This window comes from Acinonyx jubatus, chromosome C1, assembly GCF_027475565.1.
Source record: "Acinonyx jubatus isolate Ajub_Pintada_27869175 chromosome C1, VMU_Ajub_asm_v1.0, whole genome shotgun sequence".
NCBI classification, from domain to species: domain Eukaryota; kingdom Metazoa; phylum Chordata; class Mammalia; order Carnivora; family Felidae; genus Acinonyx; species Acinonyx jubatus.
The window spans coordinates 165,836,797-165,857,407 of record NC_069381.1 but is presented as its reverse complement, the minus strand read 5'-3'; positions in this window follow the sequence as shown (position 1 = coordinate 165,857,407).

The following is a 20,611-nucleotide window of genomic DNA, read 5'->3' as shown; positions in this document are numbered from 1 at the left end:
CTTTATAATATGTTTTTAAATTAAAGAGTAAACCAGTAGAATGGTAAAGCTGATTAAGAGGATTTTCTGAACAGCATTTATATCACTAGTCAGTAACAGAATGTTGAAAAAAGTTTGCTAAATTATTTTTTTGCATGCTCCTACCACAGAACTTTTTTGGTGCAATGCTCAATAAGCGTAGGTATCCACCTCCCTTGCATCTCTTCTATTGAGCTGTGGGAGTGCTGACAAAACTGACTTCCTCTTTGGCCCTCCATGTTGTTCATGCCCACGCAATGACCTCTCTCAGTGCTACACGTTCCAGGCCTCTTGGAGGTTAATGTAGGCCCAGAATGGAAAGTGGGAAGGCTTGTTCTGATCTTCCCTAACGTGACACACAGGAAGCACCACTTTATGTAACTAGTAGAGATGGCTGGTAGACCGATGGTACCACTTTGGATAATTATCCTTTGACCTCACCACAATGCCCCTCACTCTATAAGAGCTGGATTGGGTGGAGAGTGGCTGCTGAATGCTTGGATCATGTGTCCACCTGGTCCACCCTGTCAGTAAATTACCCCGAACAAAACTCAGTAAATGGTGTGGAGTGGCTTGCTTTGTTTATCGGACTCAAAATCGCCTGCTCCATTTGGAGGATACTTTACTGTTCTCCTCCACACTCCACCACCAGCAATCCCAGGAAAATGCTCAACAGAATAAAAAAAACTGGGAACAACTTGTGTATTAGTCTTCTGTTGCTGCTATGACAAATTACCACAAACTTAAGTGGCTTAAAACAATAACCACTTATGATCTATAGTTCTGTGCATCAGAAATCCAATATAGGTCTTACTGGGCTCAAGTCAAGGCCTCAGCAGGGCTGTCTTCCTCCTAGAGACTCTGAGAAAATCTAATTTCTTGCTGTTTCCAGCTTCTAGAGGCCTCCCATATTCCTTGGCGTGTGGGCCCTTCCTCTGTCCTCAGAGCATTTCTCTGAGTCTTTTTCCTACTCACATCTCCCTCTGACTGCAGCTGTAAAAGCTTCTTCACTTTTTAGGACCCATGTAATTAGATTGGACACACGTAGATAATCCAGGGTAATCCCCACCATCTCAAGGCTCTTAATTTAATCACACCTTCCAAGTGTCTTTTGCTGTGCAAGCTAACATATTTACAGGTTCTCAATACATGGATATCTGTCAGGGGCTAGCATTCTGCCTACTGTGACCTGCATCCATGCTGTAAAGTTGAAAATTATCATCCACAGACCCCCAAGCTTGAGGGACTTTCTGCTAGAACTAATTAATGGGACCTTGATTAAAGAGGTTTACATTCTCCTCCTTGTGAAATTGTGGGGTGCCTGGAAAATAATTTGAGGAAACCCAAATAGTTCATAACAAACAAGTCAGCAAACAGATAAAACAAAACAAAACAAGAAAATCCCCACAAAACCACAATGACAGTTCTTCTCCAAGAAAAAACAAAACAAAACAAAACTGCACAGGCTGTGTGTGTGTGTGTGTGTGTGTGTTTTCTAAAGTGAGAAATTGAAGCAAAAGAAGATGCCCAGGTAGGATTGTTTTTTTTCTGTACTGTATAGTGGCAGAAAGTTCTCTCCCAGGTTATTCCAGAGATGCAGTGCAACTCAATTCAAAGCAATGAGGGAAATATTTGCAATAATAGATATCAAAACATATTGTAAACTTAAAGTAGTGAAAAGACAGTCTCAAGTAAACAGGTCTTATTGCAGACAAGAATTCAGCATATGAAAAATGGCATTACTCGGGACACCTGGGTGGCTCAGTCGGTTAAGTCTCTTTTTAAAAATTTTTAAAAAATGTTTATTTATTTACTTATTTAATTTTATTTTTCATTTTTTAAAATTTACATCCAAATTAGTAAGCATATAGTGCAACAGTGATTTCAGGAGTAGATTCCTTAGTGCCCCTTATCCATTTAGACCATGCCCCCCTCCCACAACCCCTTCAGCAACCCTCTGTTTGTTCTTCATATTTATGAGTCTCTATGTTTTGTCTGCCTCCCTGTTTTTGTATTATTTTTGTTTCCCTTCCCTTATGTTCATCTGTTCTGTGTCTTAAAGTCCTCATATGAGTGAAGTCATATGATATTGGTCTTTCTCTGACTGACTAAGTTCACTTAGCATAATACCCTCCAGTTCCATCCACGTAGTTGCAAATGGCAAGATTTCATTTTTTTTTTTGTTTGCCAAGTGAGACTCCATTGTATATATATATATACCACATCTTCTTTATCCATTCATCCATCGGTGGACATTTGGGCTCCTTCCATACTTTGGCTACTGTTGATAGTGCTGCTATAAACATGGGGGTGCATGTGTCCCTTTGAAACAGCACACCTGTATCCATTGAATAAATGCCTAGTAGTGCAATTGCTGGGTTGTAGGGTAGTTCTAGTTTCAGTTTTTTGAGGAACCTCCATACTGTTTTTCAGAGGGCTGCACCAGCTTGCATTCCCAATAATGTTTATTTATTTTTGAAAGAAAGAGAGAGAGAGAGACAGAGCATGAGCAGGGGAGGAGCAGACAGAGAGGGAGACATAGAATCTGAAGCAGGCTCCAGGCTCTAAGCTGTCAGCACAGAGTCCAACGTGGGGCCTGAACTCACAGAGTGTGAGATCATGACCTGAGCTGAAGTCGGATGCTTAACTAACGGAGCCACCCAGGTGCCCCAAGAGTATGACTTTTGATTTCAGCTCAGGTCATGATCCCAGGGTCATGGGATTGAGCCTCACATCAGGCTGCATGCTAAACTTGGAGTCTGCTCTCTCCCTTTCCCTTTGCCCCTCCTCTGCTTGCTCTCCCTCTCTCTAAAAAGAAAAAAAGAAAAAAAAGAAGAAAAAAGTGGCATTAAAAATATTATACTAATGCCCTTATTAAGATTTTGAGTTATTTTCATTTTTTTCTTTATGATGGTTTCTCTTTTCCATATCTTTGAGAATAAATCTGAATCGCTTAATGTAACATATATAGCATATTGTATCAAAATGCAAACTCATATGGCAACCATAATATACACACATATTCACACAAACATACATACACAAATGTTACACCTCACACTTCCATTAAATTTGTTCATTAAAGAATTTAAGTACGCTATTTTTGAACTTGTCAAAATTAAAGAATAATGAAGTATATACAATATAAAAGAAGGCAAGGAACAAAGTCTTCCATGGCTCAGCAGATTGGATTGCAGAAAGATTACTTTACCATATACTGCCCAACATTTTAGGTTTCTCTGTTTTTCATCAAAGCAGAGCTGGCAGAGAAGCACATGTTTTCAGTTTTATTCCATGAAAAGATAATCTTCACTTTCGCATTCATTATGCACAATGTATGCAAAATGCAATGAGCCAACTGACTCACACTTCGGTGTCATGCAAATAAAACCTAAACACAAGGAAGTGTAACGTCTAGTAAAATGTGCATAAAACCACAAAGGCTAAGATAAGAAAATGGATAGCTAAGAAATGCAATTAGCACATTCGCTGAGGGCAACTAGTAGGATTTGGAGATGAGCCATATAAATATAATTTTGCACTATTGGCTAAGAATAACATAACATTTATAGGCAAACGTAAGCTCAGGTTTGCCAAGCACTTTCTGCATTTGATAAAAAAAAAAAAAAAAGAAAACTTCTATAAAGATAGGTGGAGGGCAGGGATATAAGTATGTCAGATGTGATCTTCTAAAAAAAAAGATAGGTGCATGCATGTTTCCTGTTTGATATTTCAAATGGTGTTCATGTTCTTTTCTAATATCTGAGAAAATATTTAATCGGTCAACATTTAGTAATTTAGTTAAGAATCAGACTTTCTTCATAAAGATATGAAGGTTGATTTTTCCCCCTAGAATAGTAGTTAGTTGAATATATGTGTCTGATGTATCTATCTATCTATCTATCTATCTATCTATCTATCTATCATCTATCTCAATAAATAACTGTATGTGTGTGATTGATCATTTTTGTAGCTTGGGTGGATAGGCTTCTTTCAATAAATGGCTATATTTAGATATAGAAAATCAGTCTGACTCGTTTGTCTAAGTGACAAATTATTATTTTTTAAGAGATTGTAAAAAAAGTTTATTTATTTATTTATTTTGAGAGAGAGTGCCAGCAGGGGAGGGGCAGATAGGGAGGGGGATAGAGGATCCAAAGTGGCTTCCTGCTGACAGTAGTGAGCCCAATGTGGGACTCGAATTCACATACCCTGAGATCACAACCTGAGCCATAGTCAGATGTTCAACCAACTAAGCCACCCAGGCACCCCTAAGTGCCGAGTTAGAATTGATTGTGAAATATATAGAGCTCATATATTTAGGTAACTAATGCTAATGGACTATAATACAGCCAATTATTTCAAGTAGTAAAGTTGTTTTGGGTTGTGTGGTAAATACTGGGAACATGGAAAATTTGGGGGTAGCAAGAAGTTTTCTAAAATATAAGAAAGTCACTGGAAGGAAAAGGATGAAAGATAATTTTTTCTAACATCAGCACTATAAACAAAATTCAAAAATCAGCCTATTTCAGTGGTTCTTGAACTTCCTGGATTTGTGTCCCCACTCACAGTGATTACCACATGATCACATTCACAGTATAATATCTCACCAAGCTATACAAGCAGCGATAGTCATCACAGGATTCAAGTGTTGCCCTATAGCACTGGGTCTCTGCTTGAGAATAACTGATTATTGCAGATGAATGCTTTCTTAAAATCCCAAGAGGCAAAGACCAGAATTTACTAAGGAACCTTCCAAGTTACTTTGAAACCAGTTTAAAGACACATCAGTTGGCTTTTAGTCCTAACCTGCTCCAGGGCAAATCTCAGGACCTCTTTTGCTCCACACTCCATCCGAAAGACATCTCAATGACCATATGTATCCTTAGTTGTAACCAAAATACATTTTACACATTGCTCAAAATTTGGCAACGCACTCAGGAAACATTTGTGGCATATGGGCATATGCCCCAGCACGCTGGTGGGGGGCAACTGATTCATGTGATCATTTCAGTCCCATATGATCACAGATGAGGCAAACAAAAATGTTTGACAAACATGACCTGCAATGTAGGAAAGAAAGAAAGAAAGAAAGAAGAAAGAAAGAAAGAAAGAAGAGAAGGAATGAAGGAAGGAAGAAGGAAGGAAGGAAGGAAGGAAGAAGGAAGGATGAAAGAGGAAGGAAGGGAGGGAGGGAGGGAGGGAGGAAGAAGGAAGGAAGAAGGAAGGACAAAGAGGGAGGGAGGGAGGGAGGGAGGAAGGAAGGAAGGAAGGAAGGAAGGAAGGAAGAAGGAAGGACGAAAGAGGAAGGAAGGGAGGGAGGGAGGAAGGAAGGAAGGGAGGGAGAGAGGAAGGAAGGAAGGAAGGAAGGAAGGAAGGAAGGAAGGAAGAAAAGGTGAGTAGGTAACCACTAGTTGACACTGGTTTGGAGGAGAAAAAGGTATTTATGGGGGCAATAACAGAATAAGATTATAAATTTGAAACGCTCATGTAGAGTTCTCTATTCTGCATTTTCTTCTAATTGACACTGGAGCATATCCAAATGTTTGTTGTTGATGTGTATTTATGTGTTAGAAGGGTGCAATCTGTGAGCTCCGAGAGGATCATGACAGCTGGTAATTTATTTCTATTTTTAGTTTATTAATATTTCCCAAGTATATTTCTTGTAATTATTTAGTCAAGAATTGAGAAGTTAGATAAAATTCCCTATTTAGAACTTTTTAGTCAATATGAGTTTGGTTCCAGTTATAGAAGAGACTAGCTGTGTAACCTTGGGCATGATACTTGTAATCAAGGTCTTTGTTGTCATATTTATAAATGTGGTTAATTAATAAGACCTACCTCATATGATCATTGAGAAGACTAATACATGGAAAACATTTACATAGTACCTGAAAATAGTAAGTGCTCAATAAATGTATCCTGCTATTATTTCTGGCCTAGTTTGATTACATCCAGATATTTAAACCCCTGGAGTGGTAAGAACATTATAACTCTAAAATTACACAGTAACCAAATTTAGGATGTCATTGGTCCTGAGAAGCTTAAATTAGCAAGATAATGGTGAGCAACTTCTGGGAAACAGTCTGAGAAAGGAAAACATATAAACAAAAATTATTCTGTGTAAAAGGTATCTATCATTTAATGTAGGATTTATAAGAGCCTAGGCACATAAACTTGTTCCTTCAGTGCTCCACAAAATGCTTCCATGTATCCTAGGCAATGAGGGAAGACCATGGGAGTCTCATGATTATGTGAAAATGAAGAATTTCGGAGTAATTATTGCTTTTCATTACTGAGTGACTGTTTTCAGAATCCATTTGGCAGGCATCTGTTTCCTGTGTCCAGAAGTATCCAGAAAGTAGTTCTATAATTATATGTCATAAGTGAAAAAGTCTAGGAACACAAACAGATGTTCCTGAAAAAAGCAGAGTTATTTTGCTAAGAGATGTTAAAATGCCAGACTATTTGAGAAAACAAAGTAGGATGAGCAGGTACTTGCTGAGAGAAGTGGGGCTAAGTCTGATAACTCGCATCCAGAAAGCCACTCTGGAGAGTAATGCAACCAGAAGTAGTCGTCCCCAAGGCCAGTGGGCATTTCAAAGGTGTCTGATTGGCCCAAAGGTGAGCTCTGCCTCACTGAATGCTAGCTTGGGTTCCTCTCTTACTTATCCATCTTCTACTAATAGGCTATGGGGAGACCCCCAACTTCAAAGCTCATCTTTCATTTTCAGGGGAAAATTAAAGCTTACAAAATAAAATGCCACAGTCTCTTCTCCCATGGTCAGTGACAGCACCTTTCAAAGGAGGAGTTCTATTTAGTTGAGTGGCTCCCTGATGTGCTTGTAGCTTCTTGAACATCTTGGGGCATTTTGTTTTGTTTTTAAAAGAAGCCGACTTAAAGAAACTGGAAGGCATAGTTCTTCCTCATTTTAAAAATAAAAGTATATTTAAAAGGTGATAGCTGTGTGTTTCTGATTAATACACATAAAGAACTCCAGAGCCATTTAAAGCTTAGAGATTTTCATGAGCCTTATAACAATTCTGATTTTTTCATTCTAAAGGCTATTTCATTCTTTTGAAAAAAAATTATAATGTTTATTTATTTATTTTGTGTGTGTGTGTGTGTGAGAGAGAGAGAGAGAGAGAGAGAGAGAGAGAGAGAAAGAAAGTACAAGCAGGGGACAAGCAAATAGAGAGAGAGAGGGAGAGAGAGAGAGAATCCCAAATAGGCTCTGTGCTGCCAGCACAGAGTCCAAGCAGGGCTCAAACTCACAAACCATGAGATTATGACCCGAGCTGAAATCAAGAGTTGGAGGCTTTACCGACAGAGCCATCCAGGCGCCAAAGTACATTTCATTCTATAAATTAGTCCTGGGGCACCTGGGTGGCTCATTCGATGAAGCCTCCAGCTCTTCATTTTGGCTCAGATTATGATCTCATGCTTCTTGAGTTTAAGCCTTGTGGCAGGCTCCAAGCTAACAGCTCTCTCAAAGTAAATAAATAAACTAAAAAAAAAAATTAGTCCTACTTATCCTTAACTACCATGCCAAAGAGGTAAAGATCCATCTTAACACATGAACCAGCTATGTTACTCCTAGGGTCCAGCTCCTTCCTTCCAATAAAATAGTAATGATTCAACCAAATTAGCAATTCTTTAAATCAAAACATGACTTTAGTGTGTTCCCCCTTATACCAACATTATGGATCACTGCAATATACTTCCCAATTTGGATACTTAAATTTAAAACATAAAATAGAAATTCTTTCTGGAGCTTCTGGCTGGCTCAGTCAGTGAAACATGTGACTCTTGATCTCGGGGTTGTGAGTTTAAGCCCCATGTTGGGTATAGTGATTACTTAAAGATAAAATCTTAAAAAAAAAAAAAAAGGAAAAGGAAAGAAATACATTCTTCCTGATATTCCATCCTGACCTAAATCAGAAGTCACTTTTAAACTACTGTTAGCCTAAAATTAGCCTAAAGCTAATTTTCAAATGTAAAAATGTACAAATAATCTCACATATTATAGCTTATAGAATCTAGAAGCAAAGTTTTCCCTGTGCTTTTAATAATACTAATTTCTATCAATGTAACAATAACTGCCAATAATTTTTGTAGTGAGAATCATAGAAATTAAAATTTTAGAGTTAGAAAGATTCCTTAAAAAACATTAAGTGCCGTCTCCTTCTGTTTTAAGTGAGGTAACAGTAGTGGACAGCCAGCACAGTGCCTGGATCTCAACCCATCCTGTGCTGCATTTATCTACCTTTTGTTCAAATTTCAAAAAAATGCAATTAACCCTTAAACATGTATAACACCAAAAAATTTTATTCTATTGAAAATAATGCACAATTAGGAACTGAAAAAAATATTTATGGAAAATATGATCCACAGCAAGAGAGAGAGAAAGGAGGAATTGCACTTTGCAGAGCTATTTTATTACCAGATTACCAATATGGGTCAGCCTGTTTGGAATACTGTCATTTTGGCTTTCCTTCATGATATAAGTAATAGGTTCTACACCTGGACCAAACCATAGGTTAACTCATTTGATCTATGGCTGATTTTTCCAAGAAAGGTAGAGTAGTTGCTACATGCCATGGGTTGATTAATAATATACAAGCAAATTGAAATTCTATAGACTTATACAAGTCTAGCCATAGGTAATTAAAATAATTCAAATTTAATTGAGCTGTCAGAAAGAAAGTAAACATTTCTGGGTCTAGAGCAGATTGCTAATCAACTCTATAGTTACACATTACCTTAGGTTGGGTTTCCCTGGAGCTCAGAGAGTAGTATTTGAGGTGTAGGTAGCTTATTTGGGAAGGGATCCTAGGAAGCACCAATCAGGAAGTGGAGAAGCAAGACAGAAAAAGGTAGACAATGTATGATGGGATTAATGAACAATCTAGAAAACTGGGTGCTTGTGACTCAGTTCCACTGGAATCCCCTGGGAGACGATGTAAAATAAACTTCAGAGTTGTCATATCTGGGGATGAGGAGGCTGGAGTTTGTCACTGGTCATGGGCTAAGCTCTTCAGCACCTCTGGTCTTCCCTCCTCTTGGCTGTGGCTAGAGCAAATCCTAATGGATGTAAGTGCCAGATCCTCAGTCATTTTACACATGTGTATATATGATAATGTCTACTTGATTAGCATCTTCAGACAAGTGATAGTGCAATGGGGAAGTCTGAATTTACCAGGTTTTCTTGGTAGCGAGTAAAAAAGATATAATAGCAAGATATTCTTACAATGTGGGAATAAGGTCACTGTAAGGATAGTATGGAAAATTATAGTGGATGATAGGAGGTTTCTTCAACCTATTTATTAGAGGGTAGCTTTAGGTGAATCCTGCCTATAACATTGTGTCTAAGCCTACTGATGTAGTTAAACTGTGTTATCATAACGTAATAAGCATGGATTTAGTCAAAATGAGGTGTTTAGCAAAAAACATTAAAGAGCACTGTGAAAGGCAAAGCAGTTAGCTGTGCTCATGCAATATTCTACCATAACTGAGGCTGGAATTAATGGGACTATGGCTCTCTTTGGAGCATGGTGGATCAGGCTCTAAAAGCCTGAAAAGATGCCATTAATGATGTAGGTCATATCGCTAGCTCCTTTTGTTTTGATCCATGGTCACCAGAAAAACCTTCCAATTTTAATCTGGCTTTCCAGGTAGATCAATCTACAAAGAGAAGAGATGCTAGATAGAGACGATGGCTGCCTGGCTGCTTTCACAACTGTGTTTACCGTAAAGTGAATTTTTTTAGGATACCTTTGGGGTCAATATTATGATACTGGTCACGACAAGGTTAAGTTTCAGGCCTGTATCATGGTGACTTCTTCAGTATGCTGTGAACCACCTGGTAATGCTTCTGTGTGACTATCTGGGCAGCATTTCTCTGGCATAACCTCTACAACTACAGCAATGCAGCACTGGCTTTCAGGGACTGGACTGTAGAACCGTGATGTGTCTACTTGCATTTCTATAAACGCTTTCTTCATTTGTAGAGAATCAGATTTTAACACTGGCTATCATAGCAGTGACTGGAATAGAAGGTGGAGTTGAGTTTAACTCTAGGTCTGAATCAATCAGGAAGACATTCAGTGTCCTGTGTGTTCCTCAGAACTTTTCGTTTCTCATGTGCTTTGTGAAAGAGTTTCAAGGTCTAAGAATTTTGGAAACATCACACACTTTATTTCTGTTTAGAGATTCAGAGTTGAGAAGTCTTGAGGATATCTCTTTAACTTTATTTAACACAGCATTTTCCCTCTCTTCTCCACCTCTTCCCCACTTTGTTTAACCAAATATTTATTAATATCCCATAGAACACATTTGTGGATTATCATTACCATCAATCTCTTATCCTATTTCATGTTTTAAAAGTCATTTAATATTATTAAGGATTGTAATTGGGAAAATTAATCTGGTTTTGCACATTTATAAAGGTTGAATGCATCGTGGTTATTTACTTTGCTCTGCAATAATATTCAAATCAATTTCTGCTTATCTCCCGTTTACATGAGGTTTGTCCTGTTAATAACGTTCAGTTTACCACTTATGGCAAAAATGCATTTTCATTTCTCACATAGCTAGAAAATCTTTGCAGTATCTGTGCAAATAATTTTCTTCCTGCATTTCCTAGTGTACATCTATTTGCATTGCTCTGTCAATATGCTTGAGTTGCAAATGTAAACATTGAAATGATCTGAAATTCTCTCTAACAGAGAGGTTTCCACCACTGATATTCATTTCTCATTGTATATTTTGCTGTGTGAACAATTCCTTTCTTTGTTCATATATTAAGGCTTTGCCAGAGGCAGACGTTTATGGCATTAATACACAGAATGTTGTGTGTATCTCTTTCATTATCTGGAAGGAGAGAAGATAAAAACAACATGGAACTCTAAATGCATAAGGAAATACAAAGATTTCAAACACTAAGTGGTAGCTAAGGTTTTCCTGAAGTTCGATAGGTAGTCACCTAACACTGGTGTGGGGTGTGTGTGTGCCCATGTATGTGCATACTTGTATGCAGGCATGCATGTGTGTCTATCAGAGAGATGGAGAAAGAAAAATTTGCCTTATAGCCTTGTTTCAAATGCTACCCTTGTTCTTGCCTCTAAAAGGAGACTAGCGATACAATTTTGTAATACGCTAATACAAAATATAATTTTGAATTATCACAGTGATTCTGACATTACTCATAGTAATGTTTAATAAGGAAGTTTACATTCGAGGGGGAAATATGATGAAAAGAGAGAAACATTAAGCTGCAGATAAGAACTTTTGTGAAAATCCTAAATGAAATTTGGGGTTATCCAGAGTAAGCAAAAGAAACCAGAAGATCCACCACTATTATCAGACTTTCCCAGAGGTTAAGTGATTGAGGGGATTAGGCATTTTCACTAATGAGACTCAGGCTTAATCTCAGCTTTAAAAGGGACTTTTGGAATTTGTAATAATTCTTCCCAATGTCCAGAGCACTCTGTTTCTCCATCTTTCTTTCTTTCTTTCTTTCTTTCTTTCTTTCTTTCTTTCTTTCTTTCTTTCTTTCTTTCTTTCTTTCTTTCTTTCTTTCTTTCTTTCTTTCTTTCCTTCCTTCCTTCCTTCCTTCCTTCCTTCCTTCCTTCCTTCCTTCCTTTCCTTCCTTCCTTCCTTCCTCCTTCCTTCCTTCCTTCCTTCCTTCCTTCCTTCCTTCCTTCCTTCCTTCTTTTCTTTCTTTCCTTTTTTCATTAGGCATGTCTATTATGAACCTCCATTATGTATCACTTAATTTCCATTTAACCACATCTCTGAGGAATTTAGAACTGTGTGGATATTTTCAGCCTTCATTATTAATCACATTTATAAGTGTGAAAAAGGGAGCAGTCATATCATTCCCATTCTATAGACAAGGGAATAAAAACTGATTTGCTCAAGTTCATAGAGAGGACTTAGAATGGATGCAGGTAAATAAATTCTGTGCCTTGACTAGCCCAAAACTCACTATTGCTTCTGTAGAGCCTTGAAGCTGGAAAACAAGCCAGTGATGTGTCCTTGGGGGTGAGAGGCAAAAAAAAAAAAAAAAAAGGGAAAGTAAGGAATCACTTCCTTCCAGTATCCAGTATTGTAGCACTATTCACGCAATGAGATGGTCCCTGTGCACATCTTGAACTATGAATTCAGGAAATGAAGTAGAGCCCACAAGGACTGACAGTCAATGAATGGAATTAACCCAAGTTAATTTGTTTTCCACATACTCCTACTAAACAAGGGCAGCCTTGCCCTGCTTGTCATGACAGTCTAGGAAGATTGAAACTCAGGAGGAGGTATGCACATGCTTTTCTGCTTCTCTGTGCCCCAGCACAGCTAGAAAGGAAGAAGCCAATTAGCTATTGCTACATTAAGAAAATCTCATTTTTATAGCCGTCAAGAAGTTGCAGTTCAGGACTCATGTTGGGAAGCAAGCTGCAAATCATATGAAATTCATGGCCCCCATCACAGGTCAGACCAGAGATACTTCTAAGCCCACTGTTAGATCTGGCACAGAGACAGACACTTGAAAATCAGAAGAATCCACATTTCATTTTTTTTTTAAAGCAGCATTATTGAGGTATAACCAATGTACAATAAACTGCACATATTTAAAGTGTACCCTATGGTACATTTCAACAATTGTATACATCCCTGAAACTATCAACATTATTAAGAGAGTGACATATTTGTCACCCTCAAATTTTCCACATTGCATGAGTTCCTGTCCAGAGAATTCCGATTTCTGTAGTGCATCTCTATGAGCAGTGAAATAGCTCAAGCAAATAGCCAGAAAGCTACCGGATGAGAAGTAAAAGGCTTAGTCCAGTTGTCTTCAGCCTCTGACATTGCTGTGAATTGCTGAGTCCCTGACACTCATACCACAGAACATCACACTGCCCCTGTCAGTCAGTCAGCTCTTGCATTAGTTTCCTCTTGCTGCTGTAACAAATTATCACAACCTTGGTGGCTTGAACAACATCAATTTATTATCTTTCCGTCCTGGAGGCCAAAGACCCAAAGTGAGCCATGCTGGGCTGAAATCAACATGTCAGCAGGCTGCATCCCTTTCTGGTGGCTCTACGGGAGAATCCATTTCCCTGCCTCTTCCAGCTTCTAGAGGCTGCCTGCATTTCCCCGCAGGGGAGTCAGCAATCGCAAGTTGAGTTCTTCTCACATCGCACTACTCCAATCTCCCATCACCACATCTCCTTCTCTGGTTCTGACCGGGCTTGTCCCTCTCTTCCACTTTTAAAGATCATAGGATACTCTCCATATCTGAAGGACAGCCGACGAGCGACTCTAATTCCATATGCAAACTTAATTCCTCAATGCCTTGTGCCCCGATGTGCTCAGGTTGTGGGGAGTAGGATGGGGACATCTTTGAAGAACCTTCATTCTGCTTAACATAGTGCTGTAGCAACTTATCTCCTCAGCCACTATCATTTTGTCCCTGTATAGACATGGGTGTTACTACCGACTGAAAGTTAATTCCTATTTTGGTTTACTCTCGCTTTTTTACATTTACCAATTATTATCACACATCGGGCCTCTCTTAATTCTTAAAAAGTGTAACAAACCCTAATTTTACGGAAGAAAAATGAGGCAAAGAGGGGTTAAGTGACTTTGTCTTATTGCACATGCAATGGTGGCAGAGCTAATATCGAAGTCCAATTTCACTCTCTCTAGATTTGATTTTATTTCTGCTATGCAAATCTACCTCCCGTGTAGCTACACATATGGTAATAATCTATGTAAGTACAAATGGACACTTTTATTTACACATATTAATAAATGCATACACACATTTTTGGTCTCTCTGTTGACTGATGAAATGGGGACAGTGATACTTCTCTGTCAAAGCTATGAAAGAATTAAAGAGAAGATATTTAGTATCAGACCCCTGGATAAGGGCAAAAAAGTGGTATTTTCATGACTGAATTTTGCATATCTCCCCTTACCCTCTCCGAAGGTTTGGTTTGTCTAAAACAATGTTTAAAAATTAGGATTTGAGGGCCTTCATATGGGGCTCGTACTCTCTAGCACCTGCCAATCCCTAGGTTTTATACCAAGCTGAAATCAGGACTTTTCACTACCTGCCTGGGCCCTACAGGAATATAAGTTTGTATCCCTGAGATAAGGCAATAGGGAGAAATAAAAACCTATGGATATTTTGAGATATCAGTTTTTTCTTAAATACGCAAATACCCACACCCACTGGGTAAAAAGCAGTGCATTAGATTTCACTTCTTTTCCTCAGGTAAATCAGGAACCAGTTAGCAGAAAGATATCATACACAGAGACACCAAAGGTTCTGGAGGGAGGGGGCATGTAATTAAAAAATTCTTTAAATGTGGAAATATGTAATCTGTTCTTCCACTGTGAGCAGGTTCTCAGACACAGTAATCTTTAGCATCAAACTACATCAAATGATTTTCTTCCTCTCATTTTTTTTTTCTCCTGCTAACTAAAATTCAAGATAATGCTCTATGGCTACTAAATGATGTTCCAGAATTGTAGGTCAGACTTCTTTGACAGAGGAAGTTCCTTTCACCTTATCATCGCTGATGATGAGCTATCAAGGGATAAAGCCCTGACAGCATTAGCAGAGGATTCTGGTACTGAGAATAAAAGCGAATTAATTATTCTTTCCTGTACATATATTTTATAATATTAATGATTCCAGAACCAAGGGAGAAATACATAATTTGAAAAAGAATAAATGGACTACATGTAGTAATCTGCACAAAACTCTATTGCAAATAATATATCCATTTTAGTACTAAAGTGAAGTCTGCCCCAAAAAGACTTGAAATTGATGCACAAAACATTTTCACCTAGAGTTCAAAGCTATCTATAGAAGCAGCAATTATTTTTTAATTTAAAAAATGAGTATAAAACATATCCATAGAAAATAGGTACTCCACTAAAGAGAATTAGCAGATAATCTAACGCTGAGTGACTCTGTATAAAGACTTCTTCTTACTTGTAACTAACCTCTTCTGCAAGTAATGTTTTTTCAGTCTGGGCTATTTTCCTCCATAGAGTAATTTTTTTGTGTTTTTGATTCCAAGCAAAAGGAATACATTGTAGGAATATTGATAGTTACAGAACAGTGGGTTATTTAAAAACATTACATTCCAAAATTGTTCAAAAAGGATAACAATAAGATGTTCATTTCCAGCAACTTAAAATAAAATCTAATGAAAGATATCAGAAAACATTAGAAATTAGGAACAGTATCTCAGAAAATAAATTGATTACATTAAAAAGCCATTACAAATTCTGTTTTAAAATATTATCTGTCTTATATGTTTTGACTTATCTTCTCTTGATTTCCCACTAAAAAGAGATTAGAAACTCTCAATAATACTAAAAAAAAAAAACCATGACATGCTTTTAGTAGAATTTGGGGATAAGATCCATGAAGCACTGGCATAATGGCCAGCATATACTTGGCCTCTGTGACCCAGCAAAGTCCCCTGTTTGGGGGGAAAAAAAAAGTGGTAGAAATGAGAAAAGGTGTTTTGGTATTTTCTATTCTCTGGCCTAAAGCTTAGGAATTGAGAATTTGAACCATGCACAAAACTGAATAGTGGTCCCTTAGCTCATCTTTAAGTATCTTGAGGGCAGGATATAGACCTGCTTTTGCTGACACTTTGTAATCCAGGACCTACTAGAGTGCCAGGAGGATATAGCCTAACTATATTTTGAAAGAAATAATGAATAGAAGTAGCTAGTAAGAACCGAAATCCAACAATTAAAGGAACATTAATAAAAATTAACAAGCAAAGACAAGTTCTTGAGCTAAAATAAGATTTATAGACGTGGACAGAATGCTCTCTGCTAGTCTGAGGCAAAATGAAGAGACTCATACCTATAGATATTCTGTGATTTCTTTAAAATTCCAAGAATAAGGAGATATTTACAACACTTTGGAAAAACATCCTTTTCATAACTTTCCAGTACAGGGGGAACATATGCTGCTGAGGAACATCCCAGGACTGGGCCTGCTTTGGAAAAGTAGCTAAACATAACTTGGCCAAGAATAGAAGTGAGACATTTACTCTGAGATCTGTCCTACACTCACATACTAGGAGTTTGGTCACAGAGAGACTCCTGGCCTATGAATCATAGGACCATGCTTTTGGCTCAGCTAATTACTAATTAAGCATGTCATTTCTTGGACCTCAGTGTTTTCAGCCTAAACAATGAAGAGTTGAGACTCCTAAGGGTGTCAATTTGGTGACCTGGGAGCTGAATTCAGCATATACTTTGGAAAGAACAAAGTAAAATGCCCTTATTTGTAGGAGATATGATTATGTACAGGGAAAATCCAGATGAACCTCTAAACAAATGATTAGAACTGGTAAGTGAATGAACCTTTAGACAAATTATTAGAACTGATAAGTGAGTTTGGTAAGGTTGTATGATACAAGGTTCATTAACAAAAATAAATAGTGCTTTTACATTCTAGCGATGACCAGTTAGAAATTAACAACAACAACAGAAAAACATTAAAAAACTTGTCTTCAAACTCAGGAATAAATTTAATGAAAGGTTTACTAAGACTTGTACACTGAAAACTACTGTTACTTAGGTAAATTAAAGAAGACTTGAATAAATAAATCTATTACATTAATAGATTGAGAAAGCTCAGGATTTCTAGGTTTTAAGAATCTCACATTTATCTATAGATTCAATCAAAATCCCAGCAGACTACTTTATAGAAATAGACAAGCTGATTCTAAAATTCATATGGAGATACAAAAGAAGTAGAATATCCAGGAAAATAATGAAGAAAAACTGTTGGAAGACAACTTGATTTTGAGAAAAAAACATAAATCCACAAATATTAAATTAGTGTACTATTAGCATAAGAAAGAAAAGACAAATCAGCCGACAGAATACAGTTCAGTAACTGATTTACCTGCATATGGTAAATTGCATTTCGATAAAGATACCAAAGAAAGTGAGCAGGAAAATATTTGCAACAAATGTTGTTTTTAAAATTGGATAGTCTATAGAAAAAGGAAACAAACAAAACCCTTGACATTCTTCCTAACACCATATATAACATTTAATTCAAAGTAGCTCACATGTAAAATCTAAGTGTAAAATCCAAAATGATACAGCTCTGGAAGAAAACAGAAGAGAATATTTTTCTAACTGTAGAGTAGGCAAAGATGTCTTAGGGCACAGAAATCATTAATTACAAAAGAATAAATTGTTAAGTAGGAATTTATCAAAATTAAAAACTTCTTGGGGTGCTTGGGTGGTTCAGTCAGTTGAGTGTCCGACTCTTGATTTTCACTTGGGTCATGATCTCAGGGTTTGTGGGATCAGGCCAAGTGGTGGGCTCTGTGCTGTCCATGGAGCCTGCTTGGTATTCTCTTTCTCCCTCTCTCTCTGCCCTTCCCCGTTCATGTGCACGCTTTTGCTCTCAAAATAAATAAATAAACTTAAAAAAAATTAGAAACTTCTCATCAAAAAATACTCTTAAGAAAATGAAAAGGCAAGTCACAGATTGGGGAAGATATTCACAATACATGTATCTGACAAATGGCTTTCATCCAAAATATAAAAGATATAATATAAATATATATAACAAATACATAATAATATAAATACATGATTTAAAATAGATAATTAATTTGCCTTAAAAAACTTCACAACAAGTATATGAGTGCTTAACAAACACATAAAAAGGAGCCAAACATCATTAGTAAACAGAATAATGTAAGGAAAACCTCAAGAAGGTACCACCCTACATCCATAGAATGGCTTAAATTAAAAAGATTGATTGTACTAGGTATTGACAACAATTTGGATCAACTGAAAATCTAATGTATTGACAGTATAAGATGATACAACCACTTCCAACAAGTAAGAATTTTCATAAAGTTAGAAATACATCTTTACTATGACTCAGAAATTATGCCCCCCAAAATGAAAGCATATGTCCCCAAAGATTTGCACAAGAATGTTCATAATACCTAAAAGCCAAAAATGACTCAGATGTTTGCCAACAGAAAATCACTAACCAAACTGTTGAAGTATCACATAGTAGTTTCTACTTAGAAATTAAAATAGCTATTGATACACACAACAATATGGATATATCTCTAAAACATTATGTTGAGTGAAAGAAACCAGGCAGAGTATACACTTATAATTCCATATATTTCTGTTCAAGAACAGTAATACCACTTTAGAACAGGGGTTAGCAAACTTTTTCTGTAAATATTAAATATCTAGGCTTTGTAGTGATAAAGTTTTTAGTTATCTATATCCATTTGTTCTTGTCCAGAAAGTACACAAGAAGTTTCTGGATCAGAGGCAGACTACTATAGCAGCAATAATTGCCTAATTTCCCCACTCCACATCCTCTTCCTTCTAGGGCAATGTGATGAAAGCCACAAGTTTAGGCCTGTAATACAAAAAGGAGGGTTTTGTATCATAGGAGAAGAATCCTATAATTATGAATCTGAGAATTTATATGGCAACTGCTATGCAGCTCCCCTCCACTCCTGAAGAAGGACATAAATCTCACCTCCCTAATGTACATAAATCTTGACTAGGAAGAAAAGAGGAATGTTCCTAGTTTACAATCCTGTGAAATGAAAACAAATAGCTCTCAATTTCATCTCCTTTAGCAATGTAAATATATACCCTTCAAATGTGAAGAGCAAATGTTTCTAGGGAACAAAATAAGGCATTCTCTATCTTTATAGCATGCCAATTTTCATTGCTCAGGAGGCTGGGTCTCTGCAGGATCACTGAAAAATCCAAAAGAGACTGATACCCAAGTGGTGGCCACAATGTCTGGGTCTCAACTACTTAGCTCTGCACTTGAGCCATGAAAGCAAACAGTATAAAATACCATAAAAAATAGGTATGACTTTATTCCAATTAAACCTATTTACATAAACTAGTGGTAGCCTCCTGGAGGAGTCAACATGGTGGAGAAGTAGGGGCACCCGAAACTCCCTTGCTCCTCAAACACAGCAGTTTTGAGGCCAGAAGCCTTGGAATTCCAGGAATCGAGGCTACACAGTGACAGAAACATCTCTAGGGGTGCATGGGGACAACTTGATGGGCCATTGGGAAAGATAAAACAGGTGGCATAGGCACAGAGGGGAGGGATCCCCTTCCGTAGAGAGACAAAAAGAAAAAGAGAGGCTGTGGAAGTGTAGGGTTGTGTTCAGACAAGAGAAAAACCATGGACCGGGAATGGAAAAAATGGAGAAAGAACAAATTTCTAACTCGACCCAGGGTTGTAGGGCTTTCTCTGGACTGGGGCCTGCGGCTCTGTACATGTGCCTGGGGAAGAGGGGGGCTAGCCCTGGTCTCAGTAGCAAGATCAGAGGCACAGTTGGAGACAGCAGTCCCCTTCCTTGGGTGCTGTGGGAAGAAGGTATGTAGTCATTCCAAGGACAAAAGACCCTGCAGGCGTCCACCTGTCAGAGGCCCTTTGTTGGCTGGCTGGGTGGAGTAGCACTACCCAGGAATCAGGGCATGCGGAGTCGGATCCTTTAAGATATAGAGGTTTGAATCCCAGTCAAGTGCCTGGGAGCGCGGGAAACTGTGGAGTGGAACAAACTGGCCCACTCATGCCCTCGCACAACACACAACACTGTGAGGATGGCCTGAACAGAGTGGTTTAGAACACCCATTCTGGGGAGGAGAGACTGGGGTGTTGCCATTTTTCTCCCCATTACCAACAAGGTGCGGCTTCAGCGAACAGAGAAATGGGCCCACAGTGGAGGTGGGACTGGCCTACACCAAACCACGCCTCTCCACACCTGGTAACACCAGAGCAAGATAGACACTGACTGAACCAGACGGCCCCTCCTCCAGACCAGCACAGCCACCGGTTTCAAGACACCATCAGATATTGGTCCAGTAGTTTTTCATTTTCTGATATACATATACATGTATATATACGTATATATACGTATATATACGTATATATACATATGTATATATTTTTTTTCTTTCTTCCTTTTCTTCCTCTTATTTCTTCTCTTCTCTATTCTGGTTGTTGGTTTGTTCAAGCAGACATTTTTAATCTATTCTTTTTACACCTCTTCTTTTACACCTCTTACAGCCCCCCACCCCCACTGTTTTAAAATTTTTTCCAGGATTACCTCAATGAACAAATCAAAGCACACCTGGTGGAAGGTCCAAACCATCACTATGAGTAGGGAGATAAAGCAACCAGAGTCACAACAACAGCAAGCATGCAACACACACCAAAAACACCCCTGAAGGGCCAGGCTCTGGACAGTGTATGGTCCTTTTTCAATATAGTAGTGCTTGCTGATGCAGGACACATAACAGACTATTAAACAAGCTATTAAAACACATGAAGGACAAAAAACTAGCCAAAATGATGAAACAGAAGAATTCTTCTCAAAAGAAATTCCAGGAAGAAATGACAGCTAGAGAATGGCTCAAAACATATAGAAACAATATATCTAATAAAGAATTTAGAATAATAGTCATAAGATTAATAGCTGGGCTTGAAAAAGGCATAGAAGACAGCAGAGAATCTATTGCTATGGAAATCAAGAA